Source organism: Hippopotamus amphibius, chromosome 6 (genome assembly GCF_030028045.1).
Source record: "Hippopotamus amphibius kiboko isolate mHipAmp2 chromosome 6, mHipAmp2.hap2, whole genome shotgun sequence".
NCBI classification, from domain to species: domain Eukaryota; kingdom Metazoa; phylum Chordata; class Mammalia; order Artiodactyla; family Hippopotamidae; genus Hippopotamus; species Hippopotamus amphibius.
Genome location: NC_080191.1, coordinates 139,773,943 through 139,787,765, shown reverse-complemented (window position 1 = coordinate 139,787,765; position 13,823 = coordinate 139,773,943). Strand labels below are relative to the sequence as shown.

Below are 13,823 nucleotides of genomic sequence, written 5' to 3'. Positions count from 1 at the left end.
GAGTGGAACTCTTCCAGGGAAGAACCCTCTGCCTCTTTCACTGGATACAAACCCTGTGGTTTGCACTGCTGATATTGGGTGGCATGGTCCTGTACATCAAAATTATCATCTTTTTCTTGTGTTCCTCACCAACGCACTCAATAGCAACCAACATGCAAAGCTCACATCCTACTCTTTAACCTCTTACTCTATCTAGTACAATAGTCACTAAGTACATGATCTGCTCCCTTGGTAAGAGTTTTACCAAATATTTCCTTCCTGAATATGGCAAATCACCATGCTGTCAGCTTCTGTTTCCTTATTGCCAATCAACTGCCCATTCAATCAACACTACATAATTTAGGGTCCTGATATAGTAGCATGCCAATTCTGACAACAAATGTCCACATCAGTCAGGACAGACCAGGTCTGGCTGCAATAATGAAAAAAGCTGAAAGTAACAGTCACCTAACACGACAGGAATTCATTTCTCATTTCAGTATGGAGACTCTGCCCACTGCAATCATACAAGGATACAGGCTGACAGGAGCACCTTTGTGACATATTTTTTCAAAGATTTTTGAGTCAGATAAAGATGAATATGACAATGGACATATATACAATGAAAGCTCCCACATACATTTTGTTGATCAAACAAGTCACCTGATTATACCTACAAATCACAAGATAACACACAACTAGAAAAGGGACAGGGATGTGCAATCCCACCATAGACTAGAAAAAAAATCAGACACATTTGGTGTACAGTATTTTTGATGAAACAACTTTAGTAGGTAGGATTGATAATGCAAGATATTTCTTTTTTTTTTTTTTTTTTTTTTTTTTATTATTATTATTTTTTTGGGGGGGTACACCAGGTTCAATCAACTGTTTTCATACACATATCCCCATATTCCCTCCCTTCCTTCATGCCCCCCCCTCGAGTCCCCCCCACCCTCCCTGCCCCAGTCCTCTAAGGCATCTTCCATCCTCGAGTTGGACTCCCTTTGTTATACAACAACTTCCCACTGACTATTTTACAGTTGGTAGTATATATATGTCTGTGCTACTCTCTCACTTCTTCTCAGTTTCCCTTTCACCCCCCGCCCCCTCCCATACCTCGAGTTCTCCAGTCCATTCTCTATATCTGCGTCCTTGTTCTTGTCACTGAGTTCATCAGTACCATTTTTAGATTCCGTATATGTGAGTTAGCATACAATATTTGTCCTTCTCTTTCTGACTTACTTCACTCTGTATGACAGATTGTAGTTCTATCCATCTCATGACATATAGCTCCATCTCATCCCTTTTTATAGCTGAGTAATATTCCATTGTATATATATGCCACATCTTCTGTACCCATTCATTTGTTGATGGGCATTTCGGTTGCTTCCATGTCCTGGCTATTGTAAAGAGTGCTGCAATAAACATTATGGTACAAGTTTCTTTTGGGATTGTGGTTTTCTTTGGGTATATGCCCAGGAGTGGGATGACTGGATCATATGGTAGTTCTATTTGTAGTTTTTTAAGAAACCTCCAAATTGTTTTCCATAGTGGCTGTACCGACTTACAGTCCCACCAACAGTGCAGGAGAGCTCCCTTTTCTCCACTCCCTCTCCAACATTTGTTGTTTCCAGACTTTGTGATGATGGCCATTCTGATTGGTGTGAGGTGATACCTCATTGTGGCTTTGACTTGCATTTCTCTGATGATGAGTGATGTTGAGCATCTTTTCATGTGTTTGTTGGCCATCTGTATGTCTTCTTTGGAGAAATGTCTATTTAGGTCTTCTGCCCATTTGTGGATTGGGTTATTTGCTTTTTTGGTATGAAGCTGCATGAGCTGCTTGTATATTTTGGAGGTTAATCCTTTGTCCGTTGTTTCATAGGCAATTATTTTTTCCCATTCTGAGGGTTGCCTTTTAGTCTTGTTTATGGTTTCTTTTGCTGTGCAAAAGCTTTTAAGTTTCATGAGGTCCCATTCGTTTATTCTTGATTTGATTTCCATGATTCTAGGAGGTGGGTCAAAAAGGATGTTGCTTTGATGTATGTCAAAGAGTGTTCTGCCTATGTTTTCCTCTAGGAGTTTGATAGTGTCTGGCCTTACATGTAGGTCTTTAATCCATTTGGAGTTTATTTTTGTGTATGGTGTTAGGAAGTGTTCTAATTTCATTCTTTTACATGTTGCTGTCCAATTTTCCCAGCACCACTTATTGAAGAGGCTGTCTTTTTTCCATTGTATACTCGTGCCTCCTTTGTCAAAGATAAGGTGCGCATATGTGTTTGGGCTTACTTCTGAGTTCTCTATTCTATTCCATTGATCTTCCTTTCTATTTTTGTGCCAGTACCATACTGTCTTGATCACGATGGCCTTGTAGTATAGTTTGAAGTCAGGAAGCCTGATTCCACCAACTCCATTTTTCCTTCTCAAGATTGCTTTGGCTATTCAGGGTCTTTTGCGTTTCCATACAAATCGTAAGATTTCTTGCTCTAGTTCTGTGAAAAATGCCATTGGTAATTTGATCGGGATTGCATTGAATGTGTAAATTGCTTTGGGTAGTACAGTCATTTTCACGATGTTGATTCTTCCAATCCAGGAACATGGTATGTCCCTCCATCTGTTTGTGTCATCTTTGATTTCTTTCATCAATGTCTTAAAGTTTTCTGCATACAGATCTTTTGCCTCCTTAGGCAGGTTTATTCCTAGGTATTTTATTCTTTTTGTTGCAATGGTGAATGGGAGAGTTTCCTTAATTTCTCTTTCTGCTCTTTCGTTGTTAGTGTATAGGAATGCAAGAGATTTCTGGGCATTAATTTTGTATCCTGCTACTTTACTAAACTCATCAATTAGTGCTAGCAGTTTTCTGGTAGAGTCTTTAGGGTTTTCTATATATAATATCATGTCATCTGCAAAGAGTGACAATTTGACTTCTTCTTTTCCAATTTGGATTCCTTTTATTTCTTTTTCTTCTCTGATTGCTGTGGCTAACACTTCCAAAACTATGTTGAATAACAGTGGTGAGAGTGGACACCCTTGTCTTGTTCCTGTTCTTAGAGGGAATTCTTCCAGTTTTTCCCCATTGAGAACGATGTTGGCTTTTGGTTTTTCATATATGGCTTTTATTATATTGAGGTAATTTCCTTCTATGCCCATTTTCTGGAGAGCTTTTATCATAAATGGATATTGAACTTTGTCAAAAGCTTTTCCTGCATCTATTGAAATGATCATATGGTTTTGATCCTTCAATTTGTTGATATGATGTATCACGTTGATTGATTTGCGTATATTGAAGAATCCTTGCATCCCAGGGATAAACCCCACTTGATCGTAGTGTATGATTTTTTTAATGTGCTGTTGCAGTCTGTTAGCTAGTATTTTGTTGAGGATTTTTGCATCTATATTCATCAGTGATATTGGTCTGTAGTTTTCTTTTTTTGTGACATCTTTGCCTGGTTTTGGTATCAGGGTGATGGTAGCCTCGTAGAATGAGTTTGGGAGTGTTCCGCCTTCTGCAATATCTTGGAAGAGTTTGAGAAGGATAGGTGTTAACTCTTCTCGAAATGTTTGATAGAATTCGCCTGTGAATCCATCTGGTCCTGGGCTTTTGTGTGTTGGGAGATTTTTAATCACTGCCTCAATTTCTGTATTTGTGATTGGTCTGTTCATGGTTTCTATTTCTTCCTGGTTCAGTCTTGGAAGATTGTATTTTTCTAAGAATGTATCCATTTCTTCCAGGTTATCCAATTGATTGGCATATAGTTGTTTGTAGTAGTCTCTCATGATGTTTTGTATTTCTGAGGTGTCTGTTGTGACTTCTCCTTTTTCATTTCTAATTCTGTTGATTTGCATCTTCTCCCTTTTTTTCTTGATGAGTCTGGCTAATGGTTTATCAATTTTGTTAATCTTCTCAAAGAACCAGCTTTTAGTTTCATTTATTTTTCTTATGGTTTCTTTCCTTTCTTTTTCATTTATTTCTGCTCTGATCTTTATGATTTCTTTCCTTCTGCTCACTTTGGGGTTTCTTTGTTCTTCTTTCTCTAGTTGTTTGAGGTTTAAGCTTAGGTTGTTTATTCGGTCATTTTCTTGTTTCTTAAGGTAGGACTGTATTGCTATAAACTTCCCTCTTAGAACTGCTTTTGCTGCGTCCCAATTTTCTTGAATTTGCTGAGGTTTGATTTGTGACCCAAGATGTGATCTATCCTGGAAAATGTTCCGTGTGCACTTGAGAAGAAAGTGTAGTCTGTCGTTTTTGGATGGAATGTCCTATAAATATCAATGAAGTCGAGATGGTCTAATGTGTCATTTAAAGCTTGTGTGTCTTTATTTATTTTCTGTTTGGATGATCTGTCAATTGATGTAAGTGGGGTGTTCAAGTCTCCCACTATTATTGTGTTACTGTCGATGTCCCCTTTTATGGCTGTTAGCATTTGCCTTATGTATTGAGGTGCTCCTATATTGGGGGCATAGATATTTACCATTGTGATATGTTCTTCTTGGATGGATCCCTTGATCATTATGTAGTGCCCTTCCTTGTCTCTTGTAATAGTCTTTACTTTCAAGTCTAATTTGTGTGATATGAGTATTGCTACTCCAGCTTTCTTTTGACTTCCATTTGCATGGAATATCTTTTTCCATCCCTTCACTTTCAGTCTATATGTATCCCTTGGTCTGAAGTGGGTTTCTTGTAGGCAGCATATAGAAGGGTCTTGTTTTTGTATCCATTCAGCCAGTCTGTGTCTTTTGGTTGGAGCATTGAATCCATTTACATTTAAAGTGATTATTGACATGTGTGTTCCAATGACCATTTTCTTAATTGTTTTGGGTTTGTATTTGTAGGTGTTTTCCTTTTCTTGTGTTTCCTACTTAGAGAAGTTCCTTTAGCACTTGTTGTAAGGCTGGTTTGGTGGTGCTGAATTCTCTTAACTTTTGCTTGTCTGGAAAGCTTTTGATTTCTTCCTCAAATCTGAATGAGATTCTTGCTGGGTAGAGTATTCTTGGCTGTAGGTTTCTCTCTTTCAGGACTTTCAGGATATCCTGCCATTCCCTTCTGGCCTGCAGAGTTTCTGTAGAAAGGTCAGCTGTTATCCTTATGGGGTTTCCCTTATATGTTGTCTGTTGCTTTTCTCTTGCTGCTTTTAATATTTTTTCTTTGTGTTTAATTGTCGTTAGTTTGATTAATATGTGTCTTGGTGTATTTCTCCTTGGGTTTATTCTGTATGGGACTCTCTGTGCTTCTTGGACTTGGTGAATTATTTCCTTTCCCATGTTGGGGAAGTTTTCCACTAGAACCTCTTCAAATATTTTCTCAGACCCTTTCTTGTTTTCTTCTTCTCCTGGGATGCCTATAATTTGAATGTTGGTACGTTTAAGGTTATCACTGAGGTCTCTGAGGCTGTCTTCTAGTCTTTTTTTTTTTTTTTTTCTTTTTCCTGCTCTGTGGCGTTTACTTCTCCCATTCTATCTTCCAACTCACTTATTCGTTCTTCTGCCTCAGTCATTCTGCTGGTTAGAGCATCTAGAGTATTTTTAATTTCAGTTATTTTGTTATCCATTGCTGTTTGTTTTTCTGAGTTCTTATGAACTGTTTCTTGTACTTTCTCTATTTTGTTATCGAGATTTTGTATCATTTTTACTATCATTACTCTAAATTCTTTTTCAGGCATTTTTCCTATTTCCTCCTCATTTATTTGGTCTTGTGGGTTTTTTTCCTGCTCCTTTGCCTGCATGGTGTTTCTTTGTTTCCTCATGGTTGTCCAAGCTTTTGGGGTTGCTTGTCCTGGTGATAGAGGTGTTTATAGAAGACTGTCCAAGCCTCAGACTAATGTCCAAGTATTGGATTAAACGAATATTCAGTCTAGGAAACACATACATGTATAAGACACACAATTATTGAATCCGTTAGGACATAAGGCTCTAGAAAGACCTGACAGAACCCCAGTGTGCTATCAGATATTCAAAGAGAAACCCAGCAGAAATTGACAACTGAAACAGAACAAATCAGAGACAAAAGCAAAAGCAAACAAATAACACCCTACACCTACAAACATCAATCCAGGGAGATTTTGTAAGCTAGGATCAAATATAGAAATGAGCTGGAGTACCACCAGAGAGAATGGAGATTCTCAGAATGTAATTAGACAACTGTACTAAGAACTAAGATAAAGACAAAAGCCTAATATTAATACCAAGGCAGTGCATCATCTGGAGAATAGAGCAAGGAGTCTGAGCAGACCGATAGTATTGCTTATAAGTATGTTAAGATAAAATACACTTAAAATGGCTCGAAGAAAGGGGAACAGAAGAGCGTAATGTGGTTGGAAATATGCAAAGAAAAAGAAAGGAATAGAAATGTATAAAAGACAGGGATGAAAGGAAAGTATGAAAGATATTTTGTCCGTACTACCAAAAACTAAGCTAGATATAGAAGTATATAAAAAGGCAAAAAAAAAAAAAAAAAAAGAATAAAAAATATCCTTAAAAAATTATGTTGTAAAACTTGTAGATCCCTTAGGGCTAAGATCGTATTTAATAAATCAAAAAAAAAAAAAGAAAAAAAAAAAGAGAGAGAGAGAAAGAAAAAAAGAAAAAAAAAATCCAGAACTGATCCTAGAATGGACCAGTTCAATAGGTATTGATACTACTATTTCTGTTTCCTTAGCATCTCAGCTGTAAGTGTCCTTCTCCTTGCCTTGGGTTTTTTTTTTTTTTTTTTTTTTTTTTTTTTTTTTTTTTTGCGTTATTCTGTGACCAGCAGAGGTTCCTTTATTGTTCGTCTGTAAGCCTCGGTGTGTGGGGAGGGAGAGGGTGCAATAGTGGCTCCTTCTCCTGGGAGTGAGTGAGCAGTGGCGCACTGTTGCTTCAGTCAGGCTTGGAGGTGTCTGTTGCAGAGGGCGCTGGTGGCTCAGGCGTACACAGAAAGTCTTAGAGTTGGGCCTCTCTCGGGGTTTTTTCTTTTTGATGCTGGTTTTTTTTTTTTTCTTTTCTCTCAGCAGCCTCCCTGCTGCTGGCGTTGCAAGGAGTTTTAATCTAGCCCAGCCCGAGCGCCTGAGGGTGGTTGTTATCCCTGTGCGCCTTAGGTGGCCCACAGGGCGTCTCTCCGCTGCCTGTTGCAGAGGCACCGAAAGAGAGGGAGAGGCTATGCGCGCGCCTCCTCCCCCCCGCCCGGGAGCCTGCAGCCTCCAGCCGCCATCATGGCCGGGCAGCTCTCAGGGACCGGCACTCCTCTCCGCGGACCTCCTCCCTCCTGTCCTCTCGGTCCGTCCCCCTACCGGCAACAATGTTTCTCCCCCTGAACCAGCTCTCTGGTTCCCACGCTCCCGCTCCTGGACCCTCCGTTCAGCCGCGGATCGATGTCTGGGTCCGGGAACGCTGAGCTGCGCTGCGGACCCTCCGTATGTTTCTCACTCCCTCCCGTCTGCCACAGCTCCGCCGCTTCACCCTCTTTGAGCCCTCGTAGATGCCTCCCTACCGGCTATGTCGGGCTCCCCGCAGCCCTTTCTGGTGTCCGAGGCCGTCTGCTGGTGTTCAGCTGGTTCTCTGTGGGAATGACTGCGTCCTTCCGTGCATTCCCAATGCATCTGTGGAGAGGGATGCACTCCACGTCTCTCTACTTCGCCGCCATCTTTTTCTAATGCAAGATATTTCTGAAACATCAGGAAACATGTTCTAAAGATTCTGAGTGAATACAAAACAAAATAACATTTTCTCTAGTGTCTAAAATTGTTTCTCTCAAATATGTAACATCAACAGTTCTTAGAAAAATATTTTTTCCCTTTGTTAATTTAGTTTAAATTGAAGATAGAAAACTATATAGAATTGGATGAATCACATTTATTTGACTTAGTAATTTCATGTTGTGGTAGACAAGCTCTAGAGTTCCCCCAATAATTCCCACTTCTTGGTGTCCACCCTTTGTGTAATCCTCTTCCCTGGAGCATGGAAGGGACCTGTAACTTGTTTCTAACTAATAGAATATGGCAAAGGGACGGAAGGTCACTCCCTTAATTAAGTTATTTAAGAGTCTAAGCAGACCAGAGTAACACACTCTTTTGCTAGCCTTCAAGAATTGAACAGCCACATTGTGAACTGCCTATAGAGAGGAACACACAGCATGGAGTTGTGGGTACTCTCTGGGATCTGACAATAACCTTCATCTGACACCTAATAAGAAGTTGAGACAGTCAGTCATACACCATAAGAAATGAATTCTGTCAACTTTAATGAGCTTGGAAGCAGACTCTTCCCTAGTCAAGCCTCTAAACGAAAATGCAGCCCAACCAATATCTTCATATCAACCTTGTAGGACACTGAGCTCAGCTGAACCTAAAATCCTGCCTCATGGAAACTGTGAGATAATAAATGTTTGTGTTGTTTTAAGCCACTAAATTTGGGATAGTTTGTTACACAGCCATGGAAACTAATACACCTGGTTATTGCAATTCAACTTTATTACCCTTATTTACCTTTTGCATTGTTTTCCTTGTTTATTTGAAACTTTTTATTTTGATAGTTTAAACTTACAGAAAAGGTATAAGAATCCTGCAAGAAAATCCAACCTACCGTATATCCAGATTCATCAATCGTCTATATTTTGTTCATTTGCTTTATCTTCTCTCTCTCATATACACACATGTACATGTGTGAATGTGTGTGAATAAATTTTTTTTCTAAGTCATTTAAGAACAAGTTGGAGAAATGCCTCTTTAAATCCTTCATTTCTTTTTTTTTTAAAGTGGTACTTTGTTACACAGCAGTATAATTATGAAAAACAGGAAATTTAATTTTGTAATCCACAGTTGATATTCAGATACCATAAACTGTACCAATAACATCTTTTGGAGCTAGGTTTCCTTCTCTCTTTCAGTCTAGGATTCACATTAAACTCATGCCATAACATTTTAGTTTCCATTATATTTCTTAGCCTATCTCAGTCATTTTTGACTTGAGACTTTTGAAGCAATAAATACTAGAATTTATTTGAAGTTTCCTAGTGAATGACTTCAACATATGCATTTTGGGCAGGAACACCATAGAAGTGATGTTGTGTCCTTCTCATTACATTGTATCTGAAGTCACTTGACGTCCATGTGTCTCCTTATAGATGATTTAACTTTGGTAACTTGATGAAGGTGGTATACACAGTTTCTTCACAGCATAACTACCATTATACAATTTGCAGTAGAGAGGCAATTTATGATAATCTTTGAAATAAGGTAAGTTTCCCATTTCTCCAAAACTTTACTTGCTAGTTTTAATATCTATTGAAGCTATCCAAACTCTACAATTCCTTCCATATTTGTTTGTTGGCATTCTATTGCAAGAAAGAGTTTTCCTGTTCCATTTTTTATTTATTTTCTTATATCATTATGGACTTATGGATTATTATTATATTCAATGAAAAATCTATTCCTATCATTCTTTTTTATTTAAAAGCCCAATCTGTATCAGATTTAGCCTGTAGGGAGCCCCTTCAAGTTGGTGCCTGTGTCCTTTTGACAAGTCCCCATCATTCTTTAAGCACTTCCTTACTTTCTAGCATAACAGGATATCTCAGGGTTATCTTATACTTTCCCCACATTGGTCCTTGATATCAACTATTTCTCCAAGGAACCCTGGTTTCTTTTAGAGAGCAGTATTTAGTAACCAAGAAATGGGCGCTAGGTGCCCTCACTGCTATTGGAATAGCACTGCTTCTAAGCCTCTTCAGTGTACAAAGCTAGAAAAGAGAAAACATATGTAATGTGCACACACACACACACTGGCACACAATTTAATTCAACACCACAGGGTACATTCTAGTCTTCCATCTATCTCTAGCATGTTTTTGTAACTCTCTTCTCCAACATTCAGAAACTGGGTTTCCATTATCCCCAATATATTTACTCATTTTATCAGGCTTACAATACACTAAAAGGAATTTCAGAACCACTAACTCATACCTCTGTGGCAAGCAAACCTACTGTCAGAATTCAGTAGCTTTGGTGGAGTGGGGGGGCCATTGAGGTGTAGTAAAATGTAGATCTAATGTAATGCACAAATGTTAAGGGTACAATTTGGTTAATTTTTGACAAATGGATATACCCATTAACCCACATTCCTATCAAGATATAAAATATTTCCATCACTCCGGAAAGTTCACCCTTGCCCCATCTCAATTAATCCCCCTACTTTCCTGTGTTGTTTGGTTGGTTTGCTTATTTTACCATAGACTAGTTCTTGAAATAGTTATCATTTGCCTGTTCCCAAATTTTAAATGAACTTAATTACATGGTAAATAGGTATTTCTTTGTATACAGCTTCTTTCACTCAGCAAAATACCTGTGAAATTCATTCACATTGTTGTGTGTATCAGTAGCTTGCTCCTTCTTACTGCAGAATACCTGCCGTTGTGTAAATATCCTGCCTTTTGTTTACCTGTTCTCTTATTGATGAACGTGTGGTTGTTTCTGGTATTGAAGTATAATGAACCATATGCTATGAACATTCTTGTACAAGACTTTTTTGTTAATGTGTTTTTATTTCTCTTGAGTAATATCTAGGAGTATAATTGCTGAATCATAGGACACATGTATGTATAACCTTTCAGAAACCACCAAACCTTTTTTCAAAGGGTCCCTTTGGAGTATACCATTTACATTCCCCAAATCTAGCAGTTCCATCTGCACATATACTTACTGACAGTTTTTGCTGGCCTTTTTTTTTTTTTTAATAAATTTATTTGTTTATTTATTGGCTGCATTGGGTCTTCGTTGCTGCACACAGGCTTTCTCTAGTTGTGGCAAGCAGAGGCTACCCTTCAGTGTGGTGTACAGGCTCCTCATTGCAGTGGCTTCTCTTGTTGCAGAGCACAGGTCCTAGGCACGTGGGCTTCAGTCGCTGAGGTACATGGGCTCATTAGTTGTGGCTCACAGGCTCTAGAGCACAAGCTCAATAGTTGTGGCGCACGGGCTTAGTTGCTCCAAGGCATGCAGGATCTTCCTGGAGCAGGAATCGAACCCATGTCCCCCTCATTGGCAGGTGGATTCTTAACCACTGCGCCACCTAGGAAGTCCCTGTTGGCCTTTTTAACATTAGTTATTGCGTAGGTTGGTAGTGTCATTTCATTTTTGTTTTTATTTGTGTTTCCCTAATACCTGATGACTTTGAGCATGTTTTCATGTGTTTACTGACCACTTGTACACACTGCTTTACGAAGTGTCTTTTTGAGTCTTTTGCCCATTTTTAGCTTTGGATCTTTTTTATTATTGAGTTATAGAAAATCTTTATACATTCTGCACATAAATTATTTGCTGGATACATGTTTTGTAAATATTTTCTCCAAATTTGTGATCTATTAATTTTCTTAATAGTCATTTGATAAGCAGAAGTTTTTTTTAATTTTAATGAAGTACAATTTATCAATCTTTTCCTTATGGTTATTACTTTCTGTATTTTTATTTAATTTTGCAGGTTTCTTTCCAGTTATCTTAAATCATTTCCTAAATAAGAAAGAGAATTAAGGATTTTAATAACATGTTTGGAAATTAAAATTATTGTATTCTCTTTAGCTTTCTTTTTAATGTACTTTGTTTAATCTAGTGGTTCTCAGCTGGGGGAGATTTTGACCCCCAGGGAATATTTGGCAATGTCTGAAAACATCTTTGATTGTCACAACTGTAGAAAAGGGGTGTTACTAGCATCTAGTGGGTAGAGTCCAGGAATGCTGCAAAATATCCTACAGTGCACAAGACAGTCCCTCACAACAAAAATTATGTATCCCAAAGTTTGAGAAACTTTTACCTAACCTGAATTGGTAGGAGGGGAAAGAGATGGAACACAATACATATCTTGGTTTCAATAACTTATGACTGAGATGATGAAATGTTTGAGCCAATGAAAAGCAAGTAATAATATGATTCAGATATAAGTACCTAGGTTGATCTGAAGTCATTGGGGCTCCCTTGGTGAAAGGAATCTAAGCCAATGCTTTCCACAACTAAAAATACAAAAATGAGAGTAGGTTTGCCTCTTACAGAAGGAGTCACATTAGTAAAGTGTTACTGCTCAAGCTAAATTAAAACAAATCAGTGACATTTTTCTTTTCGTTACGTGCACAAATCTCCCATAAAAATAAATGAAAGCCACATCTGTGTAACAGAGGTCAGAATGCAGCTAATTCCAGCTCTAACTTGCCATCCCTTCCAGGGCTCATAAACCCCACAATTGCTGCTCAGGAACAGGAGGACCGTGTGATGAATACAGCAGCTCAAGCCAAATCCTGGATGAATCATCCACGTCATTCTACTCTCTGGTTTATTAGGCAGCTGAGAAAGCTTAAGGTTCTGGATGTGATCACAACTGGAGCAGAACTCCAGGGAGTTCCAAACCAAAGATGGAGGCACTGCACTTATGAAAACATTTTTTTTTCTCCCAGTTATCAACATGGCCTATATTTATTGTAGAAAATATAAAAATATGTAAAACTATAAATGAAAACATTATCTATTAACTCACCATCCAGAAGCAATCACTATTACCTCTTTGGCAGATCTCCCTTTAGGTGAAATTTGTCTATGTAGTTCTTTTTTCAACTTACTCAAGATCTAACTTGATATACAACTTTGTATCCTGACTCTTTCATAGGACATTTTCCCATGTGATTACGAAAGTCTCTGAGGTAGCATTTTGTTGTGTATCCCACCAGTCAGTTACCAGGTTTTATCATGATTTTATTTTTTTACCAATTGTTTATTTCTTGCTGGACATCCAGATTGCTTCTAACGTCTCACCATTCCAGATAATGCAATGGCAACTATCTTTGTACAGGCATATTTCTTCATATGTTGTATTATTTTCATAGCATGAAATCCCCACAGTGTAATTGCAGGATATGATTTAGACCATTTTAAGACTCTGTATATATATTGCCAATTTTTTTCGGATAAACATTACATTAATTTACCTTCCCTAGAGCAGTGTATTCCCCCATCACCTCACTATGAACCCAGCAGATTTTTAACTCTACTAGTTATATTAGGCATTTTGATATTTATTTCATCTTCTCCCTCTCAGAGGGAGGTGACAGAAGGGATCACAGCAGGTAAAACTGTTAGGGTTAATTTACCCTTGAGTTGATAATAATACATGATGCTTTGGTGTCCAATGTCATGATAGAAAACAAAGAATTCGAATAGCCTAGAAAATACTGAACTGAAAATTATAACAATCTTACCTTCTAAGGTAAGAGAAGTTTAGGCTTCAGATGATGAAAAAAGGTCTCCAAGAATATATGTAAAGTCAAATATAGTAATTTTTTTAAGTTGATATTTGTGTATATGGAGGTAAAAGGCAACAAATCACCAATACTATTATGTTTTCCTGTATCTCTGTATAGTCAAATGATCCAACTTTAAATATGGTTAGTGTGCAGAGTTCAGCTGTGTCAACGAGTGTCAGGACAGATATTGTGAACTAGGAAATGATCCAGTTAGAGGAATAAGCACTCTTTGATGGCCTGGGGCTGAGTACTTTCCCCTGTGCAAAGTCAGTTCCCGAAAGAAAAGTCATTTTGGCTACTGTTCCCTTTTCACCATTCCCCACATTTGACTACATTACACTAGCCCTGGGAAATAGAAAATGGAAAAGACAAGTAAGATTGAAAGAAGAGAGATGGACTTTTGGAGACCCCCCCCAAACACACACACAAAAAAAGTATCAATATAGGACATTGAGAGAGAAACAAATCCTTCAAAGTAGCACAGAAAGCTGAAGATCATATTTGTCTTGGCTAGTGTCTTACAATCTTAAGTTCACCTTGTGATTCCGAGCTCCATCTTGAGGGCAGGAGCCATGTCTCAAACTTTTAG

General features: G+C 38.2%; 1 pseudogene; it reads left to right on the top strand.

The window, feature by feature from the left end:
- LOC130854982 (annexin A1-like) overlaps positions 1–13,823 on the top strand; it is a 163,507-nt pseudogene that overhangs the window by 102,744 nt on the left and 46,940 nt on the right.